The 13,203-nt window shown below is 37.9% G+C and overlaps 1 long non-coding RNA gene across 2 annotated transcripts; it reads left to right on the forward strand.

The window, feature by feature from the left end:
* The first annotated feature begins 1,589 nt into the window (after positions 1-1,589).
* LOC142965377 (uncharacterized) lies at positions 1,590-9,975 on the forward strand. Of its 2 annotated transcripts, none has more exons than XR_012957649.1 (9): positions 1,590-5,151; positions 6,066-6,153; positions 6,678-6,787; positions 6,869-6,909; positions 7,042-7,117; positions 7,211-7,327; positions 7,492-7,607; positions 8,121-8,307; positions 9,378-9,975. It is a non-coding gene; the product is annotated as an uncharacterized LOC142965377 (long non-coding RNA). The 2 variants fall into 2 exon arrangements; XR_012957650.1 differs by having other exon boundaries at positions 1,592-5,151; positions 7,214-7,327.
* Positions 9,976-13,203: the final 3,228 nt, after the last annotated feature.

Here is a 13,203-nt window from a genome sequence, read left to right on the forward strand (position 1 = left end):
TAATATGAAAGAAAAATCCATACCGTAATTTTTGCATTTATTACTTTTTAAAAATACATTTGGTTAATGTTAAATGTACGGACCATTGCTCTGCCAATGGAGGTAAAACGCATCATACAGTCAACAGCCAGCCCCGTATTTTTTGCATTTATTATTTGTAAAAACATCAGTTTGTCACTGTTAAATGTACTAAACATTGTACTGGTAACGGAAATACACCGTAATATGAAAGAAAAATCCATACCGTAATTTTTGCATTTATTTCTTTTAAAACATACATTTGGTTACAGTTAAATGTACGGACCACTGTGCTGCCAATGGAGATATGACGCATTATACATTAAACAGGCAGCCTCGTATGTTTTGCATTTATTATTCGTATAAAATACATTTTGTCACTGTTAAATGTACTAAACATTGTACTGATAACGGAAATACACCGTAATATGAAAGAAAAATCCATACCGTAATTTTTGCATTTATTACTTTTTAAAAATACATTTGGTTAATGTTAAATGTACGGACCATTGCTCTGCCAATGGAGGTAAAACGCATCATACAGTCAACAGCCAGCCCCGTATTTTTTGCATTTATTATTCGTAAAAAAATCAGTTTGTCACTGTTAAATGTACTAAACATTGTACTGGTAACGGTAATACACCGTAATATGAACAAACATCCATACCGTGATTTTTGCATTAATTACTTTTAAAACATACATTTGGTTACTGTTAAATGTACGGCCCATTGTGCTGCCAATGGAGGTAAAACGCATCATATATTCAACAGCCAGCCCCGTATTTTTTGCATTTATTATTTGTAAAAACATCAGTTTGTCACTGTTAAATGTACTAAACATTGTACTGGTAACGGAAATACACCGTAATATGAAAGAAAAATCCATACCGTAATTTTTGCATTTATTTCTTTTAAAAAATACATTTGGTTACTGTTAAATGTACGGACCACTGTGCTGCCAATGGAGATATGACGCATTATACATTAAACAGGCAGCCTCGTATGTTTTGCATTTATTATTCGTATAAAATACATTTTGTCACTGTTAAATGTACTAAACATTGTACTGATAACGGAAATACACCGTAATATGAAAGAAAAATCCATACCGTAATTTTTGCATTCATTACTTTTTAAAAATACATTTGGTTAATGTTAAATGTACGGACCATTGCTCTGCCAATGGAGGTAAAACGCATCATACAGTCAACAGCCAGCCCCGTACTTTTTGCATTTATTATTCGTAAAAAAATCAGTTTGTCACTGTTAAATGTACTAAACATTGTACTGGTAACGGTAATACACCGTAATATGAACAAACATCCATACCGTGATTTTTGCATTTATTACTTTTAAAACATACATTTGGTTACTGTAAAATGTACGGACCATTGCGCTGCCAATGGAGGTAAAACGCATCATATATTCAACAGCCAGCCCCGTATTTTTTGCATTTATTATTTGTAAAAACATCAGTTTGTCACTGTTAAATGTACTAAACATTGTACTGGTAACGGAAATACACCATAATATGAACAAAAATCCATACCGTGATTTTTGCATTGATTACTTTTTAAAAATACATTTGGTTACTGTTAAATGTTCGGACCATTGCACTGCCAATGGAGGTAAAACGCATCATACATTCAACAGCCAGCCCCGTATTTTTTGCATTTATTATTCGTAAAATATTCAGTTTGTCACTGTTAAAGGTACTAAACATTGTACTGGTAAAGGAAATACACCGTAATATGAACAAAAATCCATACCGTGATTTTTGCATTAATTACTTTAAAAAAATATATTTGTTTACTGTTAAATGTACGGACCATTGTACTAATTACAGATATACACCATAATATAGCTAACAGCCAACTCTGCAACTTCTGCAAATATTATCTATTACCCATATCCCTGGTGGAGGCCGCTAAGGTATTCAAAAAGCTCCTTGCTGGCAAGGCGACGGGGGTGGATGAATTCGAACTTTGCCCATTCATTAAGTGGTTTGAAAATCAATGGAAAATTCCAAACACTTTTTGCGTAGTGAACTATGGATTTTTGACCATATTCGGCCTAAATACGCCCAGAAAACAATGGACTAGGAGGCTGAAATTTTCACAGTCAATCGACCTCTGCCCATTCATTAAGTGGGATGAAAATCAATGGGAAATTCCAAACACTTTTCCCATAGTGAACTATGGATTTTTGACCTAATTCGGCCTAATTACCCATAGGAAACAATGGGCTAGGACCCTGAAATTTTCACAGTCAATCGACCTTTGGCCAGAGATCAAGTGGTATGAAAATCAATCGGTAATTCCAAACACTTTTCCCATAGTGAACTATGGATTTTTGACCTAATTCGGCCTAATTACCCATAGGAAACAATGGGCTAGGACCCTGAAATTTTCACAGTCAATCGACCTTTGGCCAGAGATCAAGTGGTATGAAAATCAATTGGTAATTCCAAACACTTTTCCCATAGTGAACTATGGATTTTTTACCCAATTCGGCCTACATACCCATAGAAAACAATGGGCTAGGACCCTGAAACTTTCACAGTCATTCCACCTTTTCCCACAGATTAAATGGTGCGAAAAGTTGAAAATTGACTGTTTATTTCACCCAACAGAAAGGATTCTAACCCAATGGTACTTATGATCCGAAATGGCCTTCACCAGTCTTTTCTCTCAATTTTTACACTTTAAATCAAAGTAGAAATTTGAATCCTTTTCCTGTTTAAAGAGGGGCTAGTGAATATGAATTCCCCCAAATTTTACGGTCGTAGCTGCAAGTTAAGGTACCCAAACACAGCCCCAAAGGTCAAAATTGAGGCATATAGCCTTATTTTTCGGCTTTTTTTGGCAAGTGAGAAACGGGCCATTAAATCTTAGTGAAAGGTTGAAACTGCCTGAATTTTGTATTAATCATTCCCCTGTGATAACGTAATGCAGGATCTAAAGCAAGATCTCTGCAGACCCTTGGGAAAGCTAACTTCTGTTAGCAGCATGCTAATGACTTGAATCCAATTGAGCCTTTAAGAGGGTCCTCTTTTGTCCATCATATGTGAATATTAGGACAATAAGCCATTTACAAGTGTTTTCAAATGCACCCAACAGAGATGATTCGAACCAGATGGCACCAGTTTTCACCAGTCTTTTCTCTAACTTTTTATACTCTAAATCAGGGTAGAGATTTGACTCCTTTTCTCCTTCAAAGAGGGGCTCGTCACCATTACCTACCTATAATCTGGACTTCGTAGCTGCAAGTTAAGGTCCCCAAAAACAGCCCCAAAGGGCTTAATTGATGCCTTATTCCCTGAGTGGATTTTTTGACATATGCAAGAATGGCCATAATCTCTCAAATATGGGTCCCAGAACCCACAGATTCTGGACACACATTGTGGACTAGGCCTACAATGAGGTCACCTGAACAGAATTCCTCTAGATTATCTAGAAAAGATTTTTGCCTGTATGACACTCAGACCTCAGCATGGTGTACACGTCCTTAAGGCGTACACCCTGTTGTACTCTTGGTGAGATCAGACCAACTTTTACTTCTAAAGATGTCAGAGCCCTGCTTTTTTAATATGTTGTAGACTTGTTTGAAAACTCCAGAGTTACCTCTTCTTGTGGACAGTCGTAAACGCATACGTTTAGAAACGATGACATAAACACCCACGTTGTCTTTACTAGCAGCTGTTGTTCAGTTAAAGTCTGCATTTCTGCAGAGGAAGCAGCTGTTATTGGAGCGATTAGCGAGCAGCGTGTCCAGCGACGTTAGCAGACCTACGGAGCAGCCCCGTCTGAAGTCACGTTAACCTAATTCATGATATAGATTAGACCACATGGGATCACCTTTCGGTTTGTTTTTTTCCACATGGAACTATACATTCTGCCATTTCTCCTCGACTCTTTCCGCTTTGAGTCACTCAGCAGTGATTGTCAGAGCTAGCTGCACCACAAACAAACAGTCGGTTTGGACACCTGCATTTACTTTGACAGTCTTTTATGTTACAAACACTGAAGCGCATTCAAAAAACATTTGTTTTTTTGTCGATCATTACAGGCTTACATTTATGATTGTATTCAGAGCTGAACTCAAAACATTCGAGGCTTAAGACCTGGCAAAATGATCTTGCTACGCCACTGGTACACGCAGGAAATATTGTCTAACTCGTGCACGCAGTGTCTCATGGTCACAGAAAGCACGGCCGCGGCAACTAGAGTCCTGCTAGTACCCTCGACGTGCGTGAAGGTGCGAGGGCCCGATCAATGTTGCTTGCATTCATTATTTGTAAAAAAGACATTTTGTCAAGGTTAAATGCACTAACCATTGTGCTGTTTTTGTAAATACACTATAATATATAAAATATAACACTGCAGTTTTTGCAGGTACTATTAGTAAAAAGAAATACATTTTGTCACGGTTAAATGTACGAACCATTGTGCTAATAATGTAAATATACCATAAGATAAATTTGAAGGCCAACACTGTAATTTTTGAAAGACATTGTCAGTTTCAACAGTCAGAACTAATATTTAACCAACAAACAAAACAATAAGTGCTAGATGCAAACTAGTCTGCTTATTCAAAGCAGTAGAGAGTAACCTTCCATACGTTTTCCTTGTTTTGTAATCCTTTTTTGCAGAGCATAAGTTGCATCTCACCCCTCACCCCATCCCCCACCTCTCTTTTGATCTCTGTTGGTTAGTATTTTGTAACATTGCAGGTGCTTGCAGGTGCAGATCTCGCGACAGTTTCAAGGCACCCTGTGACATCTATTCCTAATGTGTGTGCAGTGCACCCTATATGATCATACTGTTTCACTGTTTAGCGATTCCCTCATGACACTTTAAGACCAACAGGTGCCTGTCTCAGTGAATAACCTGACCAAATGTGGTGGGAACACAGAGAGACAGACAGACAGAGAGAGAGAGAGAGAGTGAGAGAGAGAGAGAGAGGGACGGACGGACGGAGGCGGCAGTGATCAGACCTACACAACAATTTAAAAAAAGCAACGGTTGGAGGCTGAACTTTTGAACTCATTTCAGCGCCTTTTCTGCGCGCTCAGGCAGCACGTTACTGATGATCAACGGCCTGACTCCTGGAAACACAACACTTCTTCTGAAGGTAAGCATGTCAGCTAGCTAACGTTACATTTGAATTTGAGGCTTTGTTTTCTGCAGTTTTGTGTCGCCCTTGCAAAAACGAGTCATTCAACGTTAATAGTAAGTTCACTTAGCTATCTAAATGAGTTGAGAGTTTACTTTTCGTGGATGTAACATGGGTTATGGGTTTCTGTGTTAAACATTAGCTAGCTTACTTTACCAAAGGTTTGCTAGGAAAATGTTTAGTTGTCATTTCTGTGGCAAGTCAGTTAAAGCTAAAACATCGAGGGGTTATGTGCTTCATTGCAAACTTCATAGTGATGAACCACGTTGTTTATTTAAGTGCGTTGAAGCTGGTTGCAAGCAGACCTTTGTTAGATATGGAGCTATAAGGCTCATTTCTACCAGAGGCATAATGGTAACCTATCAGCTAACGTTACAGCTAAGCTAACGTTACTGTTGGGACGGCTGTTAACTTTACCGCTTATAAACTGTCTGTTAACGTTACCGCTTATAAACTGTCTGTTAACGTTACTGCTCATAAATGTGCTATGTCTGTTAACGTTACCGCTCATAAGTGCGCCATGTCTGTTAACGTTACCGCTCATAAATGGCTATGGCGTTATTTGAAAGCACATGTCCAGACACAAAGTAGCTAATTATTAAAGTGAGTGGATGGTCAAATGTTTTCACGGTCAGATCTTCATTTACTGCCCACATGCCACGGAGACACAAATAGCAGACAGCAGTATTAGTGACATGTACAGAGAATCTGCTTCTCCTCAGTCATCAGCTGTTCCAACTGAATCACATGACTGTGGCCCTCACCTGCATGACTCAGAAAATGTTATAGAGACCAGCACAGATAAAGGTGATATGGATATTTCTGAAAACTTCAGTGATCTTTTTCTCTGTTTATTCTACTTGAAATTGCAGGGACAGTTTCTACTACCTGCTTGGACCAAACTAACTTCACTGTTTAAAAATGACACACCAATATCAGATGAGGACATCAGCAAAGTTTGTGAGTCTTTGAGAATTTGATCTTTTCTCTGCATGTCATAGAGGGCCAATGAGGACAGCATACTCAAGAGCTCAGTCTTTCAAAAAAGGGTTCAACTATGTGGAGCCTAAGAAAATGTTTTTAGGACGAGATGAGAACAGGACTGATATGTTTTCATATTATGTGCCTGTGAAAGAGACTTTAACCCTTTAGGCTCTGCAAAGACAATACATAAAATATTAGCTGTCTATGTATCTGATGATAATTTGCCAGTTCATGTAAGGTCTGACACAAACCACATGTCACTTGTTTTATTGTGTAGAGAGAAAGATTTCAAAACATTTGTGTTCTCTGAATTACTAACAGACTTGAAGGATTTGGAGGAGAACGGGATCGTAGTATCAGATGAAACAGTAGTCAAAATAACCTTATATTGCATTGCAGGACATAATTTGGGCTCTCATGGCATTGGTGCCTTCACTGAAAATTTCAGTCACTCGCAATATTTCTGTAGGTACTGCCTAATAATCCGATCTGAATTTCAGGGTGACGATCCAAATCTGTGCGGAGCAGAGCGCACCATTGACAGCTACAACTCTGCTGTTGATCGCCTCCAGACCCAAGATAAACCAGATGTGGAAGGAGTAAAGTTCAAGTCAGTATTCAATTCTTTGAAATACTTGAATGTCTGTCAAAAGAAAGACAATTTGTTCCAGTGCTTTTGTGAAACTTCTAGGTCGAAGGCAGGTGGCATTGCTAAGAAGAATCTCCTTTAAAGTAAGTAAATTGTACACATATCTAACAAATATCTGAACATTTTAATTGGTACAAGAGCAGTTTGTGCAGATAATTAAGACAATTTACTCTAATCTTGCAACATTGAATTAATTTGCTCCTGCCACCTTTCAGACATTGCATTCAAACTCTAGTGGTTGTGGACTTGGATGGGAACAACTTGCTGGCTTTTATGACAACCAGGAAAACGGTGGGATTTTAATCCATTTAAATGCCCAAAGCAAGCAGTTGTTTTTTTTACTTTTAAAGATGATTTTTTTGTCATTCGTGTTTTATTGGACAGCAGAAGTAGAGAGACAGGGACCACAGTGGAGTGAGAGGGGATGATCTGCAACACATGGCCCAACGGGAATCAAACCTTTGTTGCTGCGATAACAATATGTGGTACGGGCTAAACCAGGTGAGGCACTGTTTTTATTTTTGAGTGTGAATTTAGCCATTTCATTTTAATTTGCAACCTTTGCATTGAAAAGAGTAAAAGTTGATGCTTGACATGATTTCATCTTTCACTTAAGAGGATGTATGTCCACCCCTTGTCTTTTTTCTCTTTATTCTTTCTTTCAGGTGTGATTACGACTACCAGCGGTTGTACTTCAGATGGACCTCATCACCCTCTTTGCTGTCCTACTAGTGTAACCTTATGATCGGATACATACAAGTGTTGTCAAGGATAAACAGAGGTAAGTTGTTGTAAAGTTCAATGTATGTTCATTTAACAAGAGAAGGCTTTAGGGTCTTCTATTTTTGTAAGCACTGTTTAGCCATTTCATGTTCAAACAGTGTATGCATGTATTGTTGATGTTAAGTACTGCATAAAACTAGGCATTTCATGATCCAATGTGATTTTAACTTCTTGCCAGAATAACCTTTTTTGACATACTGTGAATTTATTTTGACTTTATTGACATACCATACGTATTATGGCTATTTCTTATTCATGAATCATATTTGTAGCTTGACCGTTTTATGAAATCTTTAACCCTACTCTTTGTTTACCCTTTGGTAAGTTTGTTCTGTTTTACCCTCTTTAATGTTTTGTGTTTTTATAGTTTGATTGTTTTTTGTGTGAAGTATGAGAACCATTTTGCAACTGTGTAAGTGCTATATAAAGTTATATTATTGGTGATGTTACTGTTATTATTATTGTTAGTATTGTTAATGTTTTCTATGTTGTCTTTTTTTCTGGCTGGAAGATCATGCTAGCCCACAGCGAACACCAGATTGACTTGTGAGTCTTCAAGCAGAAATTATGACAACACCTGCCTAAAGTTCCAGTTTCCTGAACAGCATACCCTGTCTGTATGAGACTCTGTCCCACCTGTCTTCAGTCAAGTCTGGACCCAATGACTCAGACACCAGTCTTGTCAAGGCTAATTAGAGGTAAGCAGTGCGATAGGTGCAACTCAAACTTCACTCAATCAATCATCCTCAGGTGCACGGTCTGAGCCAACCGCTTCATGCAAACATAGATGAAACCACTGGAATATAGTTTTGTATTAGTACTATTTGTTTTTTAGTGCTCTGAACTGATATCCCCCTTACATTACGTTTCACGTAGCAGTAAAATGTCATTAATTCTGTGTACTATCTTTCCAAAATCCACCCAAAAGGGGTTTGCACCTGTGTCTTTGCACCCAAGTGGGCCCTACAGTGCACTCTTATGTTTATTTGATGGTAAATGCTGGGGGTCATTGTTTCCTATTGAACTGGGTCTCCGCCATACAGTTTGATTTTTGTTAACGAGAAGGCAGTTATATTAGCTATTGTACACTGAATAGCTCAGTTATTCAAATGCAATACAACTCAACAACAGGATACAGCTTACTGTATTCTAGTTTCTCTATTTATTTTGCAACAGTAATGTAATTGATTTTAGAGATATTTAAAAGGTCTTAAAAGTCATTGAATTAAAAAAATTAAAACAAAAAATGTAGAATTGATGGAATTAATAAGATGTGCAGATACCCTGGTTGTATCAAACATGATGATTGTCTTTACACTGTGTGCACAATTAAAAGGCAAGTTGTATTTTTGAGTATTAATTGTATTGAACAACTACAGAGCTCTCGGTCAATCCAAAATGTTATAAACCTCAAACCTGAATATTTAATAAAGTAAAAGTGAGGTTTTGGCTTTCTTAGGAGAATATATATGTGTGCACAATTATTATGCAACTAAATGAAAAATGTTCCCATCTCACTTGTTTATTTTTATCTGTTAAAGTGAGAATAATAAACAAACAACTCAAAATTTACAAATAAACGTTATTGATATTTAAAAAAAATAAAATAATCTGTGACACTATTATTTTTTATTAAGTATAAAGTGCTGGTTTCTTCTAGGTCATTGGAGCTCAGTTTAACAGCAGAAGGCAGTAAATGTTTCTGTAGGCATCATGTTGAAGCACTGCATCAATCTAACTTTGCCTTTGTTTCTGTTTTTGGGTGCAGAGAGGATCATTCCAGTCCACAGTGAATACCTGATGGTCAACATACGAGTCCTCAAGCAGAACTGGTGAAAATACACGCTTCATGTTCCAGCTTCCTGAACTTCATGTCCATGTGAGACGCTATACCATGTTGAGTGCCCTCTTCAGTCAAGTCTGGACTCAGTGACTCATTACTCTTGATCAACTCAGGGCAAGTGGCTAATCCTTTCATGTTTATTCATGGTTATCCTTCATATATATATGGACACATGCTGTTTCTTCAAGATCTCAACACTGCTTTGTGAGTATATTGTACAAGATATTGTATCAGTTCAACCTGTTTTTCACAGAGAATGTTAGTTTCTTAAGGTATATCAATGATGGTCTGTACCTTGATTTACAATCTGCTTTATTTGATATTTCCTTTGTAATTTACAATAATCAGAAGTTGACTGAAATCTATGCCAACCAATTGTATTACGTTCTATGTTGTACCGTATTTTTGTACCGTGATGTCTTATACATTGTCACTATATTTTTTACGGTAAAGTTCTGGCAACCACAGCTGCCGGTAATTTACCGTTAAGTTGCATTTTTCAATAAAATGCCGTAATGTATCATACAGTTGTACTGTGTTTTTTACTGAGAAAAACTGTAATTAGCTTCACAATATAGTTGCTGTTTATAAGGTTATTTACCGTAAACACGTTTATAACATGGCTGTTATTTCTAAAGCAAATTACCGTAAACAGGTTTATGAAATCTGTTTTTTTTATAGTAATTTACCGTAAACAAAAAACAGTTCTCAACTGTGAAATCTACGGTTGCAAAAATAATATACCGTGATGTATTATACATTCTCACTTTATTTTTTACGGTGAAGTTCTGGCAACCACAGCTGCCAGTAATTTACCGTTAAATTGCATATTACCGTAAACAGGTTTATGAAATCTCTTATTTTTTATAGTAATTTACCGTAAACCAAAAACAGTTCTCAACTGTGAAATCTACGGTTGCAAAAAATATATACCGTGATGTATTATACATTCTCACTTTATTTTTTACGGTGAATTTCTGGCAACCACAGCTGCCGGTAATTTACCGTTAAATTGCATATTACCGTAAACAGGTTTATGAAATCTCTTGTTTTTTATAGTAATTTACCGTAAACCAAAAACAGTTCTCAACTGTGAAATCTACGGTTGCAAAAAATATATACCGTGATGTATTATACATTCTCACTTTATTTTTTACGGTGAAGTTCTGGCAACCACAGCTGCCGGTAATTTACCGTTAAATTGCATATTACCTTAAACAGGTTTATGAAATCTCTGTTTTTTATAGTAATTTACCGTAAACAAAAAACTGTTCTCAACTGTGAAATCTACGGTTGCAAAAAAGATATACCGTGATGTATTATACATTCTCACTTTATTTTTTACGGTGAAGTTCTGGCAACCACAGCTGCCGGTAATTTACCGTATATTACACAGAATTTTTTTTACAGTGCAGGTTTTGTTTTTTTATAGAACTGAAAAGAAGTATGGAGGAAGAGGGCCGCTTCCATAATGGAAGTGGTTAAAGCTGAGGTAGGCAGTTTATTTGTTGGCATCATAGAGCAAAACCTCCATAATAATCTCACAGTTTATTGGAATTCAAGTGGTCTGGGAGAAAACTAGACTACTGCACCTCCTCTTGTGTCTGTTTTTTAGTCTTTAGATAATCAAGCATGCGACGGGAGACTTTGACCAATCATTGGGTCGTTTCAGAGAGGGGAAGTTCCTATTGGCTGTTCTGCAAAATGCAGATGAACGTGCACATCCCTCTGGTGAAAGCCTGATTAAAAGGCGGAATATCCTGCAGAAAAAGTTGCTATTCCACCGTTGCAAACAGCTGCCTTCACTGCAAAGCACCGAGGAAAACGGACTTATCAAAAAGAGAGTCTGACAATATTGATGAAGCGTATCAGAGATGAAGAGAAAACGTCGCTAATAGATTAGCCTTCTGCTCACGGCTATGGTTAGCAGAACACCAAACTATTAGCAACATAGCTACTGGTGCAGGATGAAGGCTGTTTTTTTTTTATTCTGGCATTTAATTTTATTTATTATTTGCCTTTTCCAGAAATCTGCCTACCCTGGGGTTGACTTAGAATAAACTGAAAGGTTAACCTGCCTACTCCAGCTTTAAAAGTAGTGATTTCAGGTCTGCAGGGCAGATCAGCCAGTGTTTGTAAACTTGCAACAACTTTTTCAAAATGTATAATCAGATGGAGTTTTTAAATTGGAAATTGGCGCAGTCCCATGGACAGTAAATAGGTCAATGATGTTGAAACCTGTTAACAGACACTAGCGTTTGAACTTAAACTGGACCATATGTTCATTCCTCTGACTTCACATCCCAGTGAAAATCACAAATAGAGCAGTGCATGTTCACAAGAGCTGTTCTGGGACACAGGAAGAGGGTGAGCTCATAAAATGGGTGACATGTCCCTTTAATGGGAACCAGACAACATTTACAAGGTTGTGGCTGGTTTGTGAGAAAACCTGAGCTCATCATTCATGACATGAGCCAGTGGACACATTTGCATGCAGTAGGAAATGACTGAGGCATATATTACCAAGACAGTCTTTAAAGTCTTTTACTGCTTTCTCTTTCCTCCCTTGGGAACACTTTGAACCAACAAAAAAAAAGCCTTTTATTTCAATAACGCATAACAGTTATGATCACCTTAATTCTACCTTAGATATCTAAGACGTCTGTCACCAGCAGTGACGTTAATGTAAACACACAGACAGCAATAAAACAGCAATAGGAGCATGGCAATACCGTAAAGATTGTCAATGGACAATGAAACTGACTTATCAGTTGAGCAAGATTCTTAACACAGCAACGTGAGAATCAAAGACTGACCTTAACTCTTCTCGATCATTTCCACTGGACACACGGTGAAGTCACACACACAAGACGGTAGCTACAGCTTGCTGTCATAAATCTGTGAGCAAGTCTAAACGCTACAGCACCAGGTCCAGCACCGTCTCTAACTGTTGCAGTGTGGTTCACCGCTGTCTGTCAAACTAAAACCACTGGCAGCGCCACTTTCAGGACTTCCCACTTTTCAAAATAAAAGTTTTTTTCCGGGATCTGGCTAAAGAGTACCTCGGCGCCATCTAGTGTGAGTTTTGTCTACTGCTACATGAAAAGACATCAATTCAAAAATACATTCATGCGATTTTTATGAAACAATAGCTTATTGAATTACCAGATAAATCAATGCAGCCTGCTTTATTATTACACAAATGTTACACAAATACAAGCCATGAAGTAGCTGTGATGTTTTCTCTTTACAACTGTTTATAATTGTTTCATATTTTGGTTGTTAGAATGGAATATTTTACTCTGTATTTGTCTTTTAAACTAAATATGAGAACCTGCCCCAAAACTACCACACAAACATGTGATGAGAATGAAAGAATGCTAATGCTAATACTAATGCTGGTAGTAGGCCGGTAGTGGGACTGCTGCCACCTGGCAGTGGTACAGTGTAATGGATGCTGCACTCCAGGGCCGGCACTCAATCAGTCCGCCCCTGGTTGTTGCAGCGAACCTGACATCTACTACAGGTGGCACAGTCAGTACACCGACCTCTGACCCCTTCTGAGGAAGAAGCCCGGGCCAGCCAGCCACACAGGAAGAGGCCCAGGGACAGAGAGCTCGGTGGCTCCTTCGACATGGTGACCCACCAGCTGCATTTTGTTTCCAGACTACAATTGGATTTGATGGTGTGACTTTCAAACTCCAGCTTTTCAGTCTTGCACTCTTTGAAGCAGGCTTGACACTAGATCCAA

The sequence above is a fragment of the Anarhichas minor genome, unplaced genomic scaffold (genome assembly GCF_050575085.1).
Source record: "Anarhichas minor isolate MPS153535 unplaced genomic scaffold, ASM5057508v1 ptg000033l, whole genome shotgun sequence".
NCBI classification, from domain to species: Eukaryota; Metazoa; Chordata; class Actinopteri; order Perciformes; family Anarhichadidae; genus Anarhichas; species Anarhichas minor.